Consider the following 21,077-nt stretch of genomic DNA (forward strand, 5'->3'; position numbering starts at 1 on the left):
TCGCACCGCACTGCAGTGCAAATCACATCCGATCTCTGTGCGATGCGAGTTCAGCCATACAGATAGTATGGCTGAATTCGCATCGCACCCGCCGCAAACTCGCACGGGACCCTTTTTTTGGTCCGCAGCAGAATCGGATGGCATGGGTGTTCACACCATGCGATCCGATTCCTGTCCGAGTTTGCAGATCGCACTGCGATATGCGAACTGATCTGGGGGTGTCATTAACATTTCACTGACACTCGCTGCAGTTTGCATAGGGCAGTGTGAACTGCCACCGGGAGGCATGCGATGCGGGAACCCGCTGCGGATTTGCGGTGTTCCCGCATCGCTCCAGTGTGAACCCAGTCTAATAAGCGATCGTTTTTCTGATCGCTGTATTAGTGTCACAGGTGACGCTAGTTAGGCAGGTAGGTATTTAGGTTCGCCGCAGCTTTTTATAGCGCCAGGGACCCCCATATACTACCGCATAAAGCCCCCTGATTGCCCCCTAGTTAACCCTTTCACCAGTGATCACCATATAACTGTTACAGGTGATGCTGGTTGATTAGATATTTTTTTATAGTTTCAGGGCACCCGCCATTTATTACCTAATAAAGGTTTAACCCCCTGATCACCCGGCAGGTGATATAAGTTTGAGGGTCAGATAAGGTCTGCGTCGCCCCAGGCAGCGTCAGGTTAGTGACAGTACCACTAACACCCACGCGCAAAGCATACACCTCCCTTAGTAATATAGTATCTGATCAGATCTATATTAGCGTCGCCAGCAGTTTAGGTTTCCCAAAATGCATTGTTAGCGGGATCAGCCCAGATACCTGCTAGCACCTGCGTTTAGCCCCTCCGCCAAGTCCAGCCCAGCCCACCCAAGTGCAGTATCGATCGATCACTGTCACTTACAAAACACAACACACATAACTGCAGCGTTCGCAGAGTCAGGCCTGATCCCTGCGATCGCTAACAGTTTTCTTTGTAGCGTTTTGATACAGTCGCTGACAGCCTAGGTGCTTTTTTACCTGTGAGTCTCACTAGTGTACCCCTAAATTTAGGGGTGTCTACTTTCCAAAATGGGGTCATTTGGGGGGGGGGGTTTGTGCCATCTTGGCATTTTATGGCCTTCAAAACTGCGATAGGTAGTTGTAAGGTGTTCGTCTTCTAGATTCCCCTGGATAGCCTAGGCTGGAGTGGCTCAATGGAGGTCCCAATCGCCGGCGGATAACCAAATACACATACTCGTGGGTACGTGGTAACTGATTACAAGGTTTAATGGAAAGTGGACCGTCTTTTATGTGATATTCCACAAAGCCCTGCCCTGTGAGGGGCCAATAGGGTGATTTACACATACATCAACAATTTAACTCATGACATTAGTTCTTTCCTGAAATGTAAGTTAAAGGTTATCTCCTGACAGTTATTTTGCCCTTTCAGCATCTACTAACTGACCATATTCTTGCGTAACCAGTCCTTATCTAGCTTTTGTACCTCTCAGCAATGTATAGAAACGAAACTACAGACAGATGTTCTGGAGAGACATGCAGATATCTGTCATCTAGTCACGTTATTTTGTACATAGTATGTCACGTACTCCAGTATGCTTGTCTTAATTCTGAACCTATTGAAATGCAAGCCTAAGCATATTGGTACTTGACTTAGTATATCTTTGGTAATTTCAATAGGTATTCCCTTATAATCCTCCCTTTGATCATTCTGTGATTTACATAATGATCATTCCTTTTCTAATTTAATAGCACAGGCTTCATACTCCGAACCCTCGTGCTCTTGGTTTTTATACCATACCGTTGGATCTTTAACAATGGAAGTGAGTTTCAGATCCTCTGGAGCGGCCGTGTTTCCCTTTTTACATAAACATTTGATTATCTTATAACAGGCATATAAAAATAGAATGAAGAGAATCACAGTGGCAATTGTCATGGCAGTATTTCGGAGCCAAGATATTAATCCCCCAAAACTAAAACTGCTCAAGAAGGGATCCCAGTTTTTTCCTATATTTCTTGCCTCTTTCTGTAGTTTATTTACCTCTTCCCTGTGTTGGGCAATAACGTCATAGTAGTCTGGGACTTCGATGCTGGTATTATGAATCCAGGTACAGCACTCATAATCCTCAGTAGTCTCACAGAGGCCAGTAAGGGCTGCACTCATACTTTCTATAGCCAACTCATGTAGTTCTAGTTGCTTCCTAATTGCCCTAGTTTCTAGATTTAGTTTGGTTATGTCATCAGAATTTTTCTCCAGAATCTCATCAATTATGCCAGTGTAATTATTTAATCTTTTCATTAGGTAAATTCCCCACCCTGTCCAGGAAGGGAACCATGCCCAGGCCATATCTTTTTCTAAAAACAATTCTCGTTTATTACGGTGTCTAAGGGGATATCTAGGATGCATGCTAGCTTCAAGGAGGTGACTTCCCTTGTTATCCCCTAATACCCCCATGATAGGAACCAGGGCTGCAAGGTAACACCACCCCTGGGGTTTGGTTGGGATCCAGGGGTGACAGAGTTTGCCGCAGCATATATATGTGGTATTTCCTAGAGCTAGGGGCCGTTTATGGAACACGTTCCTAAGAGTATCAGAAAGGCCAGAGAGCATCAGAATTGACATTAATTGGTGTATTGTAGACTTGGTACTGGAGCTAAGAAAGTCTAAAAAGGTGGCATTTAGGGTGGGATCTGAAGTATGGAGGAAAGAAGGACTGTTAAGCGATGTCATTGAAATGTTCAGTTTTGCTTGTTTGCAAACCTCGGCTCCATCTGTGGTGTTTCCCAGTTGGAAACACCAGTCTGGGAAGTGGCTTCTACCTATAATTTGGAAAGTGAGGGTTTTATTTGAAAGGGTCCTAGTAACATTCGTTAGGACGATAGGGGGTGTTCCATTAAGGAGGGGGGTAAAATTCAAGGGGACTGCCATGAGAGGGATTCTAGCTGTACTGGGATGTAGCTTGCTGCAGATCCAGCATTTCTCAAAACCGGATTTTTGAGCATAGCTATATTTGAATTTTAGTAGTAACATCTTGTCAGTCAGTCCCTTAGGTGACTCATTAACGGGTATAATACTTCTACTATGTCTTTGGCCGGGGGTATTATTCATCTTAGGTGGTCCACATATCCCTTTTAATAGACCTAAGTCTTTTGGATGATATATACAGTTGGCTATAAACCATGTGGGCAGGAATACAAGTAGTACCAGACTACCCCAGAGGCATACAGCCTTCCCTGACACTGAAGGTAAAAACATTTCTACAAGTTCTTATGCTTGTCCTTCTTCCTCGCTATCGTGTAAGGTTTCAAGGGTTAATTGTCCAATGCCTTCCTGAATCTCTTGCAGTTCCGGTAGCTGTTCGGGTGGGTCGGGTTCTCCTTCAATAGGTGGGGGGTCGGGGGTTGTGGGAAGCGGTGGGCACTTTTTCAGCCTGCTGGCGTGGATCCAGGTGTTTCCTAGGTCAGTCAGGACCGCAGTTCTGGACACCTTTTCAACCTTCCAAGGTCCAGAGTAGATTGGTCCGATCCTCTTTTTGTGGGCCAGTTGCTTGACTAGCACTTGATCTCCTGGGATGAAGGGGTGTGTTGGCTCTGTGGAGAGAGGAGAAAAGGTGACAGAAACTTGTTCGTTCGTTTCATGAAGCATACTTACCAGGTTTTTCACGTACATTTCCTGTTGGGAATAAATGTCAATATCAGTGTCTTGGTCTAATGGGGGTAATTCTATGTTTGCGGGGACTCCCATCAAAATTTCAAAAGGTGAAAGTTTCGTTCTGGCGTGGGGTGCCGTCCTAATCTGGAATAGCACAGAAGGGAGGTGATCAAGCCATCCCTTCATTGTGCCCCCTGTGGCCTTTTTTAATTTTTCCTTTATATTTCTATTCATTCTTTCCACTACCCCTGCGCTTTGAGGGTGATAGGGGATGTGTAGTTTCCATTGCAGCCCTAACAATTTAGCCACAGCCTGGGTAACGGAGGAGCTGAATGCAGGTCCCCTATCTGACCAAATAGATGTTGGTATGCCAAACCTACAAATCCAGTTATTCAGCAAGCATTTTGCTGCTATTTTGGCTGTCACAGGAATTTTAGGTTCCCCTTTTGTTTTGGCATGTGTGTGAAGTCTACTTGTAAATCTGTAAGGGGACCTATTGGTGGGGGTAGATGACCATGTAGGCCATGCCGTTTGCCCTGCACATTGTTTTGAGCACAGGTAAGGCAACTTGTGGTCAGGAGTTTGACTTGTTTGTTCAAGGCGTTTGTGCAGAAAGATTTGGTGTACATAGTGGCTAAAGGGACGGCACCTATGTGTCCTGGACCATGAAGGTAGGAGAGAATTAGAATACTGCTTGCCTCAGGTATTCCCAATATCTTCCCCTCTTTTGACCACAGACCCTCTGGGTCTTTGGTCAAGCCAGCCTTCACCCAATACAAGACATCTTCCTCAGTGGCTAATGATTGCATTTGTGCCACTACAGATTTAAAGTTAGGACAGGTGAAATGATCCTTAAAGTACATGGACGTGGGGGTGGGCTCCTGGGTGGAGGACTGGGCTGCCTTTTTCGCTTCTCGGTCAGCTAAGGCATTTCCCTTGGAAAGTCTGCTATTATCTGAAGAATGTGCTTTTACTTTAATTATTGCCACCTCTTTTGGGAGCAAAATAGCCTGAAGAAGTGCCTGAATCTGGGTAGCATTGGAAATAGGTTTATTATCTGCTGTTTTAAAACCTCTTTTAGCCCATATTACTCCGAAGTCATGCACCACCCCAAATGCATATCTACTGTCTGTGTAAATGTTCACCTTCTTATCTGTAAATAAAATGCAGGCCCTGGTGAGGGCTTCTAGTTCAGCCACCTGAGCCGAAGAGGGGGGCAGTGGTTTGGCTTCTAATACCTTGTTTGGCAACTGGACTATTGCATATCCTGTTTGGAAGGTGGAATCGGAGGGACGGGAGCAACTACCGTCCACAAAAACATCGTCTGCATTGGTAATCGGTACGTCGGTGAGGTCTGGTCTTGGTGATGTGATAGACTCCACTTGTGTTATACAGTCATGAAACTGGTCTGGGTCTCGTGGTAGGCGTAACATGGAGTGCAAGAGACGGACGGCAGGGTTGTTGGCGGGAACATATTTGAGAGACAGATTGTCTGTGTTCATGAGGGAAATCTCATATCCACTGAGTCTTTGTGTGGTCATGTGTTGGGTGTTCATGTTTTGTATGAGGTGGGTGACAGAATGTGTGGTGTAAAGCGTCATCGGGTGTCCCAAGACCATCTTGTTGGCATCTTGTACGGCCATAGCACAGGCGGCTAAATTCTGAAGGCATGATGGCATGCCTTGAACCTGAAGGGGGAGTTTTTTAGATAGGTAGGAGACAGGGCGGTAGCCTGTTCCATGCTCTTGTGTCAAAACCGCGGCAAAAGAGGTCCCCGAGACTACACAGTATAGTTGAAAAGCTTTACCATAGTCTACCAACCCCAGGGCGGGTGCACATGACAAACTGTTCAATAGGGCCTGGAAGGCCTTAAGCTGTTCCTCTGTCCAATCAACCTGCCTAGGGGCTGTTGAGGCGGTGGCCTCTCTTAGTATGCCATCATAATGAGAACAGTCGGGGATCCACTGGCGGCAATATACCACAGCGCCCAAGAATGAGAGCAGGGCTGCCTTGTCTTTTGGGGGGCTCAGAGCTTGTAGGGCTGCGGCGCGTTTGGGGGAGACCATCCTTGTCCCCCTTTTTAGTATGCACCCCAAGTATTCCACTTGTGGCATACACCACTGTATCTTCTTTCTGGATGCTAAATGCCCGATGTGGGCTAGATGGTTCAACAGAGATGTGGAATCGACCGCACAATCTTCAGCAGTGCGACTGCACAAGAGCAAGTCGTCCACATACTGTATTAGCACCGACCCTCGCTCAGGCGTCCAAGATTTGACAGTCTCATTGAGTACCATAGGGAAGGCAGCAGGACTATCAACATACCCCTGAGGCAGGCGTGTCCAGGTTAACTGACCCGTCAACTGGCCCTCCGTCCAGGAGAAGGCAAACATAGGCTGGGCCTCTTCCGCAATGGGAATGCTAAAGAAGGCATTTGCTAAATCAATCACTGTGTAGCATAGAGAATGTGCCGGTATACATGAGAAGATAAAAGTGATGTCTGAGACTAGGGGTGGAAGTGGAATCAATTGTTTGTTAACTGCCCTTAGGTCTTGTACAAGTCTCCACTCCCCACTGGCCTTTTTTACGGGGTAAATGGGCGTGTTCCAGGGACTGATGATTGGTTTCAGGATACCTTTTGATATGTAATCATTAATTTGAGGGGAGATGCCTTTGACTTTCTCTGGGGGTAGGGGATACTGTTTTTGATATTGTATCCCCGCATCTGATCGCATTTGGGGTGCATATGGTGTGCAATTAATAAAGCCCACACTACCTTTGTTTTCTGCTCAAATTGTGTGATGGTCAAGGGAGGAAGGTATCATTAGAAAGAAACTCCTGTGTGCATGTCTTTTTGGGCTGTGTAAGTCACAAAGAGGGGAACTTGCAGTGAGGGAGCCGTCTTTGTCAAACTTAATGGTAATGTTCAACTGGGATAGTAAATCTCTGCCCATTAGGGACACTGGACAGGAAGTCAGGACAGCGAAACTCTGCATACATAGCTCTAGTCCATCCGGGGTAGAGACTGGTAAAGGCGGGGTGACGGAATGAGTAACCGATGTCCCATTTATTCCAATAGAGTGTCCCTCAGTACACAGTGGTGTGTCATACCTCTCATCATTTAATGAGCTAAAAGTGGCACCTGAATCAAGCAGGAAACACACTATGTGGTTGTCTACGCGTAATATAACTTGTGGTAGACTCTTCCATGATAGGTTGTGGCACACCAGACTGAGGGAAGGGACATACTCTAGGCATCCCTATTGGGGGTATGTTTGTCGGGTAGATGGCCACTGCATGGGGATTCGAGGGGGAGGTCTGTTAGAGGTTGGGGTGTAGGGTGGCTGTGCAAGCGCATGGTTTTGAGATGGTGTTTGGGGAGGTGGCGGGTATTGGGGGTACCTTGTAGTGTGAGGGGGGCGATTATCAGCGTTGTACCCCCTTCCCCTGCCCCTTGGATAGCTCACCCTCTGTCTATATGGGCACTGTGATTTCCAATGTCCCTGTTCCCCACAATTGAAACATCCTTGGTCAGGTGGGTAGGGCTGCATGGTCATGAGGTGCGGTGGTGAGGATGAGGTTTCAGGTGTGACTAGGGTTTGTGTTTGTGTCAAGGAGGGGAAAATTCCCCCTTTTTGTTCAAAGACCCCTGAAGTCTCTCTGGACCTGGCGTCCTTCATAAATTCATCTGGTGCTTGCTCCGCCCATTTGGGGTTTGTGAATTTGAGCAAGTGTGTCACTTTGGGATCGCCTCCTGACATGATGGTAGTAGTAAATAATTGTGGTGTGGCCCCATCTACAGCTTTCCATAGGGAGTATACTCTGGTACAGTAATCATAGAATTTCTCTTTAGGTTCCTGCTTGGCTAGGATCAGTTCTTGGAGTGCAGATGATCCTTTGTATAATTTGGACCAATGACCTCCCATGCCTTTCCAAAAGGATATCCAATCCTTATCGGTCTGGATATGGGTTGCCCATAGGTTGTCTACAGGGGCTTCTTCTGGGCTGTCTGGGTCTACAATGCTAAGAATACCTTTTATGTCATCTTTGTCAAGCCCTGTGCCTGCACTATATTTTGCCAGAAAGGTACCTGCATCTCGTGGATACTTCTTGGGATTGGGACATAGTTCTTTTATTTTGGAGAGTGTACCCAAAGGTAATGGTATATGCACCTCGGTGTCCCCTATGGCCATCAAAGGTGCTTTGAATGAGGCCCCTACTACTTCTTTCTCAGTTTCCTCTTCTATGGATAATGTCCCTGTTTTACTAATTGGACCTGACTCCTCAGTTTTGGGAATAGGTGTCTCTTTTGTATGGCTTCTTGTAGTGGTGGGGGGCAGCGCTATAATCCTATCCTGCGCTTCTTTTAACATTTCCTCCTTCTTCCCTAATTGCCTACTTAACTTTTCTAGTTCCTTTTTTAAGTCCTCCATCCCATGTTCCTCTCTCTCTTTTCCCTCCTGGAATTCCTTCTCCCTTTCTTCCAAGTCTTTCTGATATATTTCTAACATTATTTTCCTATCCACTTGTACCTTTTCTGCCTCATTGAGGGCTATTTCTTTTTGTTTTAGGTCTTCCATAAGTGTTTCTAACTCAGTTCTCCTTTTCCCTATTCTCTCTTCTTCCTCCTTTTTCCTCTCTTCAAACTCTTTTATCTTTGCCTCTAATTCCTGCTTTTCGGGACTACCCACCTCTTCTTGTCCTGTAACTTCTTCCTGTCTCCCCTCTTCCTCTCTGCCCCTACTTACTTGTTCCCATTGGGCCACTTGTTGTGGTGTTGCTGTGGTGTGTGCTATGGCGGCTAGGACTACAGGATCCAGTGAAGGATATAGTTGAAGGTATGGACCTGGCGTCCCATCCTCGTTTTTTACCATAACATAAGGTGGGGGTGGACATTGAGGCGGGGGAGGGGGGAGGTGAAGGGGGTGCAGTGGCTTCAGCCATAGCACTGGGTCCTATATTTGGAGTAAGCTTTGTAGTTTTATTAATATGATTCTTTTTATATTTGCATAGACATTTATCCCATGCATGGTAACAATCTTTCATATATTGAATATTTTCCCACTTCCCTGGAGGGTACGAATTTTTGTGGATTTGGCATATTTTACTTACTTCCTGCCAGTCTTCCTCAGTACAAGGACCATATGGCCCTGGGTCATGTATCCCCAATTGCTGACACTTTTCTCGGACTTGTGTCCAAAATGGTTCTACCTGGGGGCCAGGGATCATATTACTGACAAATTCATAGGGTGATGGGGTGGCCATGGCTTGGGTTGCTGCAGAATTCCCCATCTAGTAGTCTGGGCAGTGTGTGTCTAGTGGCAGGACACAGGTGATAACACCCGGTTTGTTCAACAATCCGGTCTCTGGTCTGGGAGTAGGATCCCTGATCTTTTTTGGGGCAGATGGACTTATATAAAACTATGAAGATTTACCCTTAATATACGATGAAGGGTAAATCTTTCCTGGTGGCGGGATATACCCCTCTTACACCAAGTCTGCAAGAGAAGCCTGTAGGTCTAGTGGTCAAAAGAATCTACCTTTCATCAATGCTAAGAAAAGGTAAACCTAGCGTGCAGCGTGAACAGGCGGGTGCTATCTCACTACAATCTGGTTCTTAATACTCTGTATTCATTTAACAACATTTGGGTTTATTCAAACAGATATCCACTCTATATAATTATATCTTATACAACGTTAATACTCTATATACTTACGCTTGCACCTAAAGAGAAACAGACATATTTTTATGGTTTAAGATTTCAGCTTTAAAACTTTACATGTACATTATCAAGTAATCACATCATGATGCATTTCATTATTTATAGTGCACTTTAAAAGTTCTCAAGTGGGCGTCCATTTAGCCAATCCTTATGTCACGGGCGTATATGATACCTCCCGTGTTAGAATATAATCATGAATATCTCTCTTAGTTTATAGTCGGACCAACCTAGTCAGACTCCTCAGTACCTGCGAACCCTTTTCACCCCCCAAGGGACCAGCCTAGTCCGTTGCGAAGGCACAGTTTATATATATATACAATTAAATTTCTTATAATGGTTGTTTGGACAGGTCAAGCATAAACGCCAATTACCATAAAAAGAGGTAAAAGGTGTAAATGACTTACCTGTGCAAACCCCACTTTCTGGTACCAAAACTGTAAGGTGTTCGTCTTCTAGATTCCCCTGGATAGCCTAGGCTGGAGTGGCTCAATGGAGGTCCCAATCGCCGGCGGATAACCAAATACACATACTCGTGGGTACGTGGTAACTGATTACAAGGTTTAATGGAAAGTGGACCGTCTTTTATGTGATATTCCACAAAGCCCTGCCCTGTGAGGGGCCAATAGGGTGATTTACACATACATCAACAATTTAACTCATGACATTAGTTCTTTCCTGAAATGTAAGTTAAAGGTTATCTCCTGACAGTTATTTTGCCCTTTCAGCATCTACTAACTGACCATATTCTTGCGTAACCAGTCCTTATCTAGCTTTTGTACCTCTCAGCAATGTATAGAAACGAAACTACAGACAGATGTTCTGGAGAGACATGCAGATATCTGTCATCTAGTCACGTTATTTTGTACATAGTATGTCACGTACTCCAGTATGCTTGTCTTAATTCTGAACCTATTGAAATGCAAGCCTAAGCATATTGGTACTTGACTTAGTATATCTTTGGTAATTTCAATAGGTATTCCCTTATAGTAGTGAGGAGTGAAATCAAAAATTTACACCCTTAGAAATCCTGAAGGCGGTGCTTGGATTTCGGGGCCCCGTACGCGGCTAGGCTCCGAAAAAGTCCCACACATGTGGTATCCCCGTACTCAGGAGAAGCAGCAGAATTTATTTTGGGGTGTCATTTCACATATGCCCATGGCATGTGTGAGCAATATATCATTTAGTGACAACTTTGTGAAAAAAAAAAAAAAGTTTGTAATATTCCCGCAACTTGTGGCAAAATATAAAATATTCCATGGACTCAACATGCCTCTCAGCAAATAGCTTGGGGTGTCTACTTTCTAAAATGGGGTAATTTTGGGGGTTTTTGTGCCATCTTGGCATTTTATGGCCTTCAAAACTGTAATAGGTGCTGAGGAGTGAAATCAAAAATTTACGCCCTTAGAAAGCCTGAAGGCGGTTCTTGGCTTTCGGGGCCCCGTACGCAGCTAGGCTCCCAAAAAATCCCACACATGTGGTATCCTCGTACTCAGGAGAAGCAGCAGAATTTATTTTGGGGTGTCATTTCACATATGCCCATGGCATGTGTGAGCAATATATCATTTAGTGACAACTTTGTGAAAAAAATTAAAAAATAAATAAAAGTTTGTAATTTACCCGCAACTTGTGGCAAAATATAAAATATTCCATGGACTCAACATGCCTCTTAGCAAATAGCTTGGGGTGTCTACTTTCTAAAATGGGGTCATTTGTGGGGGTTTTGTGCCATCTTGGCATTTTATGGCCTTCAAAACTGTGATAGGTAGTGAGGAGTGAAATTACAAATGTATGCCCTTAGAAATCCTGAAGGCGGTGCTTGGCTTTCGGGCCCCGTACGCGGCTAGGCTTCCAAAAAGTCAACCACATGTGGTATCCCCGTACTCAGGAGAAGCAGCAGAATGTATTTTGGGGTACAATTCCACATATAACCATGGCATGTGTGAGCAATATATCATTTAGTGACAACTTTGTGTAAAACAAAAAAAAAATTTTTTTTTGTCATTATTCAATCGCTTGAGGCAAAAAAAAAAATATTCAATGGGCTCAACATGCCTCTTATCAATTTCCTTAGGGTGTCTACTTTCCAAAATGGGGTCATTTGGCGGGTTTTGTACTGCCCTGCCATTTTAGCACCTCAAGAAATGAGATAGGCAGTCATAAACTAAAAGCTGCGTAAATTCCAGAAAATGTACCTTAGTTTGTAGATGTGACAACTTTTGTGCAAACCAATAAATATACAGTTATTTACTTTTTTTTTACCAAAGACATGTGGCTGAATACATTTTGGCCTAAATGTATGACTAAAATTGAGTTTATTGGATTTTTCTAATAACAAAAAGTAGAAAATATCATTTTTTTTCAAAATTTGCGGTCTTTTTACGTTTATATCGCAAAAAATAAAAATCGCAGAGTCAGTCAAATACCTTTAAAAGAAAGCTCTATTTGTGGGAAAAAAAAGGACGCAAATTTTGTTTGGGTACAACATTGCATGACCACGCAATTACCAGTTAAAGCAGCGCAGTGCCAAATTGTAAAAAGACCTCTGGTCATTGACCAGCAAAATGGTCTGGTCTGAAAGTGGTTAATCAATGTCGTATATACTTTCAGATGCAACCTGCTGTATTCACTTCTGACAGGAAAAAGGTGCTGTTTATTATCAACCTCCTGACTGAGGAAGCCTTAGCCTGGGCCTCCCCTTATGTGTAGAAAGATGATGTCATCCTGGATAATTTTGATTCTTTTGTGACTGCGATGAACCAAGTTTTTGATGATCCTAACCGCTGTGCTACTGCTGAGGCAAAATTGCACAATTTACGGCAGGGAAGACGCTCTGTTGCAGAGTACACAACTGAATTCCGACGTTGGATCTCAGATACCAATTGGAATCCAGCAGCACAAAAGAGTCAGTTCCGTCAAGGACTCTCGGAACAAGTAAAAGATGAGCTTGCCAGAGTAGAAAGTCCTGATGACCTCGAAGCTTTTATTAAATTATGTATTCGAATTGATCAGAGACTTACTGAAAGGAGAAAGGAGAGACTGGGAATCCTAGGCAGTAATGGTGGCATGCGTTTTTCTACTACTCAGTATCCTCCTAAGGGTCCAAGAGTTTTTCCTGATTCTGACACCCCAGAATCTATGCAGGTGGATGCTATTAAAAGATCTATTACTACTCGGGAGAAAGAAAGACGACGTTCAGAAAACGTATGTCTTTATTGTGGAGACTCTGGACATTACGCAGTTAATTGTCCCAATAAATGTAAAAGAACAATTGCAGCAACGGATGTTACAGTATCTGAACAAATAAACTCAATTTCTCAGTCCATCTCTCCTTTGATTCAGGAAGCAAATAAAGTTAATTCTTTATCAACTCATTTTGTCATCCCTATAAAGCTTATTGTTGAAAGCAATGAAATACCTTGCTCTGCTATGCTGGACTCAGGGGCTGGGGGAAACTTCCTCGACATCGAATTTGCCCAAAGTAATAACATTCAAATAAGAAATAAACTCGCCCCAATTGATATGGAAACTGTGGATGGCTCACCTTTGACTTCAGGCCCTGTTACCCACGAGACAATCCCACTTAAACTCCTAATTGAAACTGACCATCAGGAGACTATCAGCTTTGAGCTGATTACATCACCCAAGTTCCCTATTATCCTGGGCATTCCTTGGTTCTCTATCCATAATCCCTCCATCAACTGGGAGACACGTTCTTTAAGCTTTACATCTGATCATTGCAAGAAACATTGCAAAGAATCTTATCAAATAAGCCCTCCACCAACCCAAGATTTACAAGCAGTTTTGGCAACTATCCAGTCATACGACAAGCTACCTCCACAATATCTTGAGTTTCAGGACGTTTGTGATAAAAAGAACGCAGATCAGCTGCCTCCTCATCGCTCTTATGATTGTCCGATTGAATTGCTTCCAGGGGCAGAAATACCATTTGGTCGCCTTTATTCTTTATCAGAACCTGAACTGAAAGTGCTCAGGGAGTGGATTAATGAGAATCTTGAGAAGGGTTTTATCAGACACTCAACCTCTCCTGCTGGCGCAGCCTTATTCTTCGTGACGAAAAAGGACTCCACCCTGCGTCCGTGTATTGACTATAGAGATTTAAATAAGATCACAATTTAGAATCGCTATCCACTCCCACTGATTCCAGAAATGCTTGAAAGACTCCGCTCTGCCAAGCTCTTTACCAAATTAGATTTACGGGTGGGCATACAACCTTGTCCGCATTCGTCACGGAGATGAATGGAAAACTGCTTTCAGAACCAGATATGGACATTTTGAGTCTTTGGTCATGCCCTTTGGGCTTTGCAATGCTCCTGCAACTTTTCAACATTTTATTAATGACTCTTTTCGAGATTTGCTTGATCAGTTTGTAATAGCATATTTGGATGACATTCTCATTTTCTCTGATACTTTGGAAGAACACCGCAAGCATGTCTGTATTGTTTTTGAGAGATTAAGGCGAAATCAACTTTACATAAAACTAGAGAAATGCGAGTTTGAACAAACTCAGATCCAGTTCTTGGGATACATAATCTCTTCTGAAGGGGTAAGCATGGATCCCGATAAGATCAAAGCTGTGGTTGATTGGCCCGCCCCTAAGAATGTTAAAGAGATACAGTGATTTGTTGGATTTGCCAACTTTTACAGAAGATTTATAAGGAATTTCTCTAAGGTAATTGCTCCAATCACACAGTTGACAAAGAAAGGGGTGCCCTTTTTGTGGTCACCTGAGGCACAGGCTGCCTTTAGTAAACTAAAAACTCTCTTCACTTCTGCACCAATACTGGTACATCCAGATCCAGAACTACCTTTCATCATAGAAGTTGATGCTTCTAATTCTGCTGTGGGAGCTATCCTTTCTCAGCGAATGGGAGAAAAGATGCAGCTTCATCCTTGTGCTTATTTCTCTCGACTGATGTCTTCAGCCGAGATGAATTATGACATTGGAAACAAGGAGCTGCTGGCTATTAAGGAAGCATTTTCTGAGTGGAGGCATCTGCTGGAAGGAGCTAAGCACCCTGTAACCGTTCTGACCGATCATAAAAATTTAGAATTTATTAGGTCTGCTAAAAGGTTGTCATCTAGACAAGCACGTTGGACCCTTTTCTTTTCCAGGTTTAATTTTGTTATTTCATACTGCCCTGGGTCAAGGAATGGTAAGGCTGATGCCCTATAACGGATGTTCTCTGGGCCTCTCCAGGAAAGCACCTCTGAATGTACAATCCTGCCTCAAAAAAACTTTCTAGGGGCCATGAGTTTGAAGAAATTTCTTAATCTTCTCAAGGAGGGGTATGAGAATGACCCACTTCTTAATAATCCTCCTAAGGACATTAACCTCAAGTACAACAATGGTTTTTGGACTCAAGCGCATTGCCTCTATGTACCTGAATCAGTTCGGGTAGAAGCCCTCAGGTTGGTACATGACTCTAAGCTTGCTGGTAATTTTGGGGTTTCTAAGACAGAAGAACTCTTATCACGTTCCTTTTGGTGGCCTGGGTACAAGAAAGATGTTAAGAGTTATGTGGCTTCATGTCTAACCTGTGCTCGCAATAAGACACCTCGATCTTCTCCTCTGGGGATACTTCTACCACTACCTGTTCCATCAAGACCATGGGGGTCAATTTCTATGGACTTTGTGGTTGACCTTCCTCTTTCAAAAGGGATGACCACCATTCTGGTAGTCGTTGACTGTCTCACTAAGATGGCTCATTTTATTCCAGTTAAAGGGGTACTCTCTGCCGAACATACTGCTGAGGTAATGGTTAGAGACGTTTTTAAACTTCATGGAATTCCTGATGATGTGGTGTCTGACAGAGGGGTACAGTTTACCTCAAAATTTTGGAGAAGTTTTTGCTCAGCTTTGGGTGTGACAGTTAATCTGTCCTCAGCTTTTCATCCGCAGTCTAATGGTCAGTCCGAGAGGACCAATCAAACTCTGGAGCAATACCTTCGATGTTTCGTGAGCTATCTTCAGGATGTCTGGGCGGACTACCTTCCTACGGCAGAGTTTGCTTATAATAACTCTAAACATAGTTCCAAATCCCAGAGCCCATTTTTCTTAAACACCGGGTATCATCCAGTTTTTATTCCTGATCTCCCCATCTCAACTTCAATTCCTGCTGTTACCAACAGACTAACTTCATTACATGAGATCCAGGAGAAATTGACTGATACATTGAAGGAGGCGCAGGAATATTACAAGAAGGCTGCTGACAGACATCGTAGGTCTATTCCCACTTTTCAAGTAGGTGAGAAAGTTTGGTTATCTACCAAAAATTTTAAAGTTCAAGTTCCATGTGCTAAGTTGGGTCAAAAGTTTATGGGACCTTTTGAGATTTCTGCTCAAATCAACCCGGCCACTTTTCGCCTAAAACTTCCTGACAATATGAAGATTCACCCTGTGTTTCATATATCACTACTCAAACCATTTTATGAAAATACTTTTTCTGGAAGAATTCATCCTCCTCCTCCACCTGTTGAGGCACAGGGTGAAAAAGAATTTGTGGTGGGAAAAATTCTTGACTCCAGAATCTCTAGGAACAAATTGCAATATTTAGTTCAATGGGAAGGATATGGGCCAGAAGAAAATTCTTGGGAGCCTGAAAAGAATGTTCATGCCCCTAGATTAACAAGGGAATTCCATCAGAGGTTTCCTCAGAAACCCGGCCCTAAGACGTCCAGGGGACATCCTGGGAAGTACTGTTAGGACCTGGGCTTGAACCTGGGACCTCTGGTGTGTCTGGTAGTGACTCTGCTTGCTGAGCCACCTGGAATGCTGGACAGCTCCTTGGACAATTCCTTGAATGATCTTGTCTTGAATCTTGTTTGCCTTGAACCTTGAACCCTTTGCTCCTCCCATGAACTTCCTGATTTAAGCCATGCCTCTGCACTTCCTGGTTGCCAGAATATTGTGCCTTCACCAGCCAATATCTTGCTACTATCTCTCCTGCTGCCGACCGTATCCTTGCTACCATTCGTTACCGACATTTGGCTTGTTCCTGGACTACGCTTCTGCTGAATCCCAACCTGCAACTATTTGTTACCGACTTTTGGCTTGTTTCTCAACTACGCTTCTGCTTGATCCCTACCTGATATATCTGCTACCAGACCCCCGGCTTGCTCACCTCCTGGTGGGGCTATCCTGAGGACCGCGACCTGGCACTAACACGCAGCCAAGCCCATCTCCACCTTTGGGAGCTCTGGTGAATACCGGTTTGTGCTTAGACCCCACACCTCAGGTGAACCCGTGTCATCAGCTAGGGTGACCTGTGTGAATATCTGCTCTGCTGCTATAGCTACTGGCCTCTGAGCCTGACTCCAGATCGTGACAACCCTATACCTTACCAGTCCTTATAAGGACCTTTGTGGAACTAGTAGGTTGTGAATGATTAGCAGACTGTACCTCAGTCCCTATACTGATAAAGGACTACTGCAGCAGAAGGGCAGCAGTCAAGTATAATATTCTTTCTATATTTGGAAGAAAGAATATTATAGGTGTACAAGCTTATTACCATACCAGTCCTGAAAAGAACCTTTGTGGACCTAATAGTAACAGCTACTGATTAAACTGACTGTCCCTCACTGTCACACACAGCTTCCTGCCTGTCCCTATTTAAACTGACAAAACACAGGCTGCTGGAACAATAACTTGAATAGCACTCAAAACTATATCCTGTATTACTTTACCATACCAGTCCTGAAAAGGACTTTTGTGGACCTAATAGTAACAGCTGATGATTAAACTGACTGTCCCTGCTGCACACAGCATCCTGTCCCTCTCTCTACACTGACAAAAGACAGGCTGCTGCAACAATCACTAGCACAGCAGTGCCTCAAACCTATATCCTGAACTACACCTAACACCTATACCAGTCCTGAAAATAACTTTTGTGGACCGAATAGCTAGCGATTTGGGTCACTGCAGTCTCTCCCTGCTCCACACAGCAACCTATCCCTATAGTGACAGAAGAAAGAATGTAAAATGGCCGCCGGATCGGGTCTATTTATAAGTTAGAGGGAATGTCCAAGTGTCCATGTGCTGTAATGTCTCAATTGGCTGTCCTGTATCCCATGATGGATGTGTCATCATAGGTCAAAGTTCTTTTACACAGTAAACACAGAAGTCCGCCGGGTGAACGGTGGCAATAGTCCGCCGATCGGGTGGATGGCGAACAGCCGAAATTCGCCGCGAAACGACAGCCAGGCGAACCGTTCTGCCATCCCTAGTCCTAACCACTTCGAAGCATTCCTAATCATTTCTAAAAAACATTTTGATAAATTTCTCATCATTTCAAAGCATTTTGAATAATTTCCAATCATTTCATTCATTTCTGTCACATACTGTGCTCCGATTCGAATCCAGTCGCATCTTCGATGCACTGATTCATTCCAGTGTGCCCCAGTGGATCTCGGCCTCATTTCAGTACATGCTGCAGAGACGGATTCATTTATCAGTCGTGGGTTCGGTCATTGATTCTTGTCTTTGTCATGGCATATCATTTCTTGTCACTTATTATGCTCCGAAACGAATCCAGTCACATCTAAAGATGCACCGATTCGCTCCGGTGTGCCCAGATGTTTTCGGCCTTATTTCAGTACATGCTCCAGAGACGGATTCATTTGTCAGTTGTGGGTTCGGTTACTGATTCTTGTCTCTGCCATGGCATATCATTTCTTGTCACATATTACGCTCTGATACGAATCCAGTCACATCTAAAGATGCACAGATTCGCTCCGGTGTGCCCAGATGTTTTCGGCCTCATTTCAGTACATGCTCCAGAGACGGATTCACTTGTCAGTTGTGGGTTCAGTCATTGATTCTTGTCTCTGTCATGGCATATCATTTCTTTGTCACGTATCATGCTCCGACACAAATCTAGTCACATCTATGCACTAATTAGTCTCGGCGTGCCCCAGGTCATTTGGCCTCATTTTAGTACATGCTCCAGAGTCCAGTTTGTTGTCAGTCGCAGTTTGCGGCTCATCGATTCGTGCCTCTGTCATGGCAATCATTTTACTCATTTCATCATTTCACTCATTTCACTGTGTCATACTGCGACCCGATTCGAATCCAGTAGCATCCGTGATGCACCAAATCGTCCCGGCATGCCCCAGTTGTCTTGGCCTCATTTCATTCTGTGCTCCACAGTCTAACTCGTTGTTTGTCGCAGTCGCAGCGTACCAATTCTTGCCTATATGATGGCAAAACATTTCACTCACTTAACCTCTTCCCGCCCGCCCTATAGCCGAATGACGTAAAAAGACCGCAAATTTTGAAAAAAAATGATATTTTCTACTTTTTGTTATTAGAAAAATCCAATAAACTCAATTTTAGTCATACATTTAGGCTAAAATGTATTCAGCCACATGTCTTTGGTAAAAAAAACAGTCAATAACTGTATATTTATTGGTTTGCGCAAAAGTTGTCACATCTACAAACTAAGGTACGTTTTCTGGAATTTACGCAGCTTTTAGTTTACGACTGCCTATCTCATTTCTTGAGGTGCTAAAATGGCAGGGCAGTACAAAACCCCCCCAAATGACCCCATTTTGGAAAGTAGACCCCCTAAGGAAATTGATAAGTGGCATGTTGAGCCCATTGAATATTTTATTTTTTTGCCTCAAGCGATTGAATAAGGCCGCGTACACACGCGGGGACTGTCTGCCGAAACTAAGTTCGTCAAACAGTCCGCTCAAACTTTTGAATGAACGAACACGCCCACACACGGCACTTTTTGAGCGGACAAATACGGCAAACTTTGTTCGTCGTACTAAGTCCGCGCAACTTTTGAAATGAACGGACTCGCCCACACACGAGGCAACAGTCCGCTCATTTCGAGCGCGTGTGCAGGTAGGCGGGGCCCGCGACGGAGACGTCGCGGGCTCCGCCGCCTGGAATGTACTTAAAGGGGAACCCCAACGCCGAAAAAAATCGGCGTGGGGGTCCCCCCAAAGTCCACAACAGACCCTTGTCCGAGCACGCTACCCGGCCGGCCAGGAAAGGGGGGCGAGCGAGCGCGCCCCCCCTCCCGAGCCGTACCAGGCCGCGTGCCCTCAACATGGGGGGGGCCTTGGGGAAGGGGGGGCCGCGCGGCCCCCCCCACCCCAAAGCACCTTGTCCCCATGTTGATGAGGACAAGGGCCTCTTCCCGACAACCCTGGCCGTTGGTTGTCGGGGTCTGCGGGCGGGGGGCTTATCGGAATCCGGGAGCCCCCTTTAATAAGGGGGCCCCCGGATACCGGCCCCCCACCCTATGTGAATGAGTATGGGGTACAATGTACCCCTACCCATTCACCTGTAAAATAAAAGTACCCAAAAAAAAACAACACACGAGATAAAATATTTTATTGCACAGCTCCGGGGGTCTTCCGTCTTCGGGGGTCTTCTCGCCGGACTCCTCCGCTATCTTCTTGTAGCTCTTTTGCTAGCGGAGGAGTCCGGCTTTCTTCCTCCCCGCCGCCGGCCTCTTCTTGCCCCCCTCTTCGGTTCTTCTGCCGGGCCACCGCGCCTTCTTATAGCTCTTTTAGAGGCGGTGGCCCGGTCTTCTGTCGCCGCTGTCGCCTTCCGGTCGCCTTCCGTTCTTCTTCTTGTTCTTCTTCTTCTTCTTCTCCAGGAGATGTTGACACGTCGCTCTCTCCGGCCGGAATGCCAGAGCCGCCCCATTTCAGCGGACAGTTTTTCGGAATTTCCAAAAAACTTTGTTCGTCAAACTGTCCGCTGAAACTGTCCGCTGAAGCCCCACACACGAGCGGACTGTCCGCTGAAGCACTGTTCAGCGGACAAAGTTGAGCGAACAGTCCGCCCGTGTGTACGCGGCCTGATGACAAAAAAAAATTTTTTTTTTTTTTTTACACAAAGTTGTCACTAAATGATATATTGCTCACACATGCTATGGGCATATGTGAAATGACACCCCAAAATAAATTCTGCTGCTTCTCCTGAGTACGGGGATACCACATGTGTGGGATTTTTTGGGAGCCTAGCCGCGTACGGGGCCCTGAAAGCCAAGAACCGCCTTCAGGTTTTCTAAGGGCGTAAATATTTGACTTCACTCCTCACTACCTATTACAGTTTTGAAGGCCATAAAATGCCAAGATGGCACAAAACCCCCACAAATGACCCCATTTTAGAAAGTAGACACCCCAAGCTATTTGCTGAGAGGCATGTTGAGTCCATGGAATATTTTATATTTTGCCACAAGTTGCGAGAAAATTACAAACTTTTTTATTTTATTTATTTTTTTCACAAAGTTGTCACTAAATGATATATTGCTCACGCATGCCATGGGCATATGTGAAATGACACCCCAAAATAAATTCTGCTGCTTCTCCTGAGTACGGGTATACCACATATGTGGGACTTTTTGGGAGCCTAGCCACGTACGGGGCCCCGAAAACCAAGCACCGCCTTCAGGCTTTCTAAGGGCGTTACAGTTTTGAAGGCCATAAAATGCCAAGATGGCACAAACGCCCCCCAAATGACCCCATTTTGGAAAGTAGACACCCCTAAATTTAGGGGTACACTAGTGAGACTAGGTAATAAATGGCGGGTGCCCTGAAACTATAAAAAAATAACTAACCAACCAGCGTCACCTGTAACCGTTATATGGTGATCACTGGTGAAAGGGTTAACTAGGGGGCAATCAGGGGGCTTTATGCGGTAGTATATGGCGCTGGCGCTATAAAAAGCTG

General features: G+C 44.8%; 1 long non-coding RNA gene across 1 annotated transcript; it reads right to left on the minus strand.

Annotated features, from left to right (window-relative positions):
* Positions 1-1,237: 1,237 nt before the first annotated feature.
* LOC143943333 (uncharacterized) lies at positions 1,238-10,347 on the minus strand. The gene is made up of 2 exons (XR_013264915.1): positions 9,773-10,347; positions 1,238-3,584 (listed from the first exon to the last, which is right to left on the minus strand). It is a non-coding gene; the product is annotated as an uncharacterized LOC143943333 (long non-coding RNA).
* Between the last annotated feature and the right edge of the window lie 10,730 nt (positions 10,348-21,077).

This window comes from Lithobates pipiens, unplaced genomic scaffold (genome assembly GCF_037356315.1).
Source record: "Lithobates pipiens isolate NorthernLeopardFrog02 unplaced genomic scaffold, aLitPip1_a1.2 Scaffold_30, whole genome shotgun sequence".
Lineage (NCBI taxonomy): Eukaryota > Metazoa > Chordata > Amphibia > Anura > Ranidae > Lithobates > Lithobates pipiens.